Source organism: Micromys minutus (assembly GCF_963924665.1).
Source record: "Micromys minutus genome assembly, contig: SCAFFOLD_47, whole genome shotgun sequence".
Lineage (NCBI taxonomy): Eukaryota > Metazoa > Chordata > Mammalia > Rodentia > Muridae > Micromys > Micromys minutus.
In genome coordinates, this window is record NW_027667133.1 from 4,150,054 (window position 1) to 4,153,866 (window position 3,813).

Sequence of the window (3,813 nt, forward strand, 5' to 3'; positions counted from 1 at the left end):
CCCAAAATAAATTAAATTTCTGCCTTTTTGCCACAAAATAGAAGGAATTTCTGTCTTTTTGCCCCCAAATAAAAGGAATTTCTGCCTTTTTGCCCCCAAATAAAAGGAATTTCAGCCTTTTTACCTCAAAATAAGGGGAATTTCTATATTTTTGCCATAAAATATTAAGAATTTCTGCATTTTTGCCACAAAATAAGGAAAATTTCTGCATTTTTTTCCTGAAATAAGTGAAATTTCTCCAATTTTGCCCTAAAATAAGTGAAATTTCTGCAATTTTTTCCCAAAATAAGGGAAATTTCTGGAATTTTGCCCCAAAATAAGGGGAATTTCTGATTTTTGCCCCAAAATAAAGGGAATTTTTGCCTTTTGCCCCAAAATTAGGGGAATTTCTGCAATTTGCTCCAAAATACGGGGAATTTCTGCCTTTTTGCCCGAAAATAATGGGAATGCATATTTTTTTGCATAAAAAGAGAAATTTCTTCATTTTTGCTTTAAAATAAAGGGAATATCTGCCTTTTTGCCTCTAAATAAGTGGAATTCCTTTTTTTTCCCCCAAAACAAAGGGAATTTCTGTCTTTTTTGCCCCAAAATAAGGGGAATTTCTGACTTATTACCCTGAAATAAGTGAAATTTCTGCAATTTTGCCCCAAAATAAGGGAAATTTCTGAAATTTTGCCCCAATGTAAAAGAAATTTCTGCAATTTTGTCCCAACATAAGGGAAATTTCTGACAGTTTGTTCCCCAAAAAAAAAAAGATTTTCTGTCTTTTTGCCCCCAAATAAGGAGAATTTCTGCCTTTTTGCCCGAAAATTATGAGAATTTCTGCAATTTTGCTTCAAAATACGGGGAATTTTTGCTTTTATCCCAATAGTAAGGGGAATGCATACCTTTTTGCCATAAAAAGGGAAATTTCTTCATTTTTGCTCCAAAATAAGGGGAATTTCTGCCTATTTGCCTCTAAATAAGTGGAATTTCTGTCTTTTTCCCCCAAAACAAAGTGAATTTCTGTCTTTTTTGCCCCAAAATAATGGGAATTTCTGCCTTTTTGCCCCAAAATAAGAAAAATTTTTTCTTTTTTTCTCTGAAATAAGTGAAATTTCGGCAATTTTGCCTTAAATTAAGGGAAATTTTTGCAATATTTCCCCATAATAAGGGAAATTTCTGCAATTTTGCTCCAAAATAAGAGGAATTTCTCCCTTTTTGCCACAAAATAAAGGAAATTTCAGCATTTTTACCTGAAAATATGTGAAATTTCTGCAATTTTGCCCCAAATAAGGAAAATTTCTTCAATTTTGCCCTAAAATAAGGTAGATTCCTGTAATTATGCCACCAAAAAAGGAAATTCCTTGAATTTTGCCCCAAAGGAAGGGGAATTTCTGATTTTTGCCGCACAATAAAAGGAATTTCTGCCTTTTGCCCCAAAATTAGGGAATTTCTCCCTTTTTGCCCAAAAATTATGAGAATTTCTGCAATTTTGCTTCAAAATACGGGGAATTTCTGCTTTTTATCCCGAATGTAAGAGGAATGTATACCCTTTACCATAAAAAAGGAAATTTCTTCATTTTTGCTCCAATATAAGAGGAATTTCTGCCTTTTTACTTCAACGTAAGTGAAATTTCTGCCTTTGTACAAAAAAATAAATGGAATTTCTGTCTTTTTGCCCCAAAATAAAAGGAATTTTTGAATTATGCCCTGAGATAAGTGAAATTTCTGCAATTTTGCCCCAAAATAAATGAAATTTCTGCCTTTTTGCCACAAAATAGAAGGAATTTCTGTGTTTTTGCCCCAAAATAAGGGAAATTTCTGCCTTCTTGCCCCCAAATAAAAGGAATTTCAGCCTTTTTACCTCAAAATAAGGGGAATTTCTATATTTTTGCCACAAAATATTAAGAATTTCTGCATTTTTGCCACAAAATAAGGAAAATTTCTGCCTTTTTTCCCTGAAATAAGTGAAATTTCTCCAATTTTGCCCTAAAATAAGTGAAATTTCTGCAATTTTTTCCCAAAATAAGGGAAATTTCTGAAATTTTGCCCAAAAAATAAGTGGAATTTCTGAGTTTTGCACAAAATAAGGAGAATTTCTGTCTTTTTCCCCAACATATAGGGAATTTCTGCCTTTTTGCCTAACAATTAGGAGAATTTCTGCAATTTTGCTCCAAAATACGGGAATTTCTGCCTTTTCCATTAAATAAAGGGAATGCATAACTTTTTGCCATAAAAAAGGGAAATTTCTTCATTTTTGCTCCAAAATAAGGAGAATTTCTGGCTTTTTACCTCTAAATAAGTGGAATTTCTATGTTTTCCCCCAAAACAAAGGGAATTTCTGTCTATTTTGCCCCAAAATAACGGGAATTTCTGATTTATTACCCTGAAATAAGTGAAATTTCTGCAATTTTGCCCCAAAATAAGGGAAATTTCTGCAATTTTGCCCCATTGTAAAGGAAATTTCTGCAATTTTGCCCCAAAATAAGGGAAATTTCTGACTCTTTGCTCCCGCAAAAAGGAGATTTTCTGTCTTTTTGCCCCAAAATAAGGAGAATTTCTGCCTTTTTGCCCGAAAATTATGATAATTTCTGCAATTTTGCTTCAAAATACGGGGAATTTCTGCTTTTTATCCCGAAAGTAAGGGGAATGCATACCTTTTTGCCATAAAAAGGTAAATTTCTTCAGTTTTGCTCCAAAATAAGGGAAATTTCTGCCTTTTTGCCTCTAAATAAGTGGAATTTCTGTCTTTTCCTCCAAAACAAAGGAAATTTCTTTTTTTTGCCTTAAAATAAGGGGAATTTCTGACTTATTACCCTGAAATAAGTTAAATTTCTGCAATTTTGCCCCAAAATAAGGAAAATTTCTGCCTCTTTGCCCTCAAATAAGGGAATTTCAGCCTTTTTACCTCAAAATAAGGGGAATTTCTGCCTTTTTGCCCGAAAATAAGGAAAATTTCTGCCTTTTTTCCCTGAAATAAGTGAAATTTCTGCAATTTTGCACCAAAATTAGTGAAATTTCTGCAATTTTGCCCCAGAATAAAGGAAATTTCGGGAATTTTGCCCCAAAATAAGTGGAATTTCTGAGTTTTGCCCCAAAATAAGGAGAATTTCTGTCTTTTTGCCCCAACATATAGGGAATTTCTGCATTTTTGCCCCACAATTAGGGGAATTTCTGCAATTTTGCTCCAAAATACAGGGAATTTCTGCCTTTTTGCCCGAAAATAAGGGGAATGCATACCTTTTTGCCTTAAAAAAGGGAAATTTCTTCATTTTTGCTCCAAAATAAGGGAAATTTCTGCTTTTTTGCCTCTAACTAAGTGGAATTTCTGCTTTTTCCTCCAAAACAAAGGGATTTTCTGTTTTTTGGCCCCAAAATCAAGAAAATTTCTGACTTATTACCCTGAAATAAGTGAAATTTCTGCAATTTTGCCCCAAAATAAGGGAAATTTCTGCCTTTTTGCCCAAAAATAAGAAGAATTTCAGCTTTTTTACCTCAAAATAAAAGAAATTTCTGCATTTTTGCCACAAAATATTAGGAATTTCTGCCTTTTTGCTCCAGAATAAGGAAAATTTCTGCCTTTTTTCTCTGAAATAAGTGAAATTTCTGCAATTTTGCCCTAAAATAAGTGAAATTTCTGCAATTTTGCCCCAAAATATAGGGGAATTTCTGGAATTTTTCCCCAAAATAAGTGGAATTTCTGAGTTTTGCCCCAAAATAAGGAGAATTTCTGTCTTTTTGCCCCAACATATAGGGAATTTCTGCATTTTTGCCCCACAATTAGGGGAATTTCTGCAATTTTACTCCAAAATACGGGGAATTGCTGCTTTT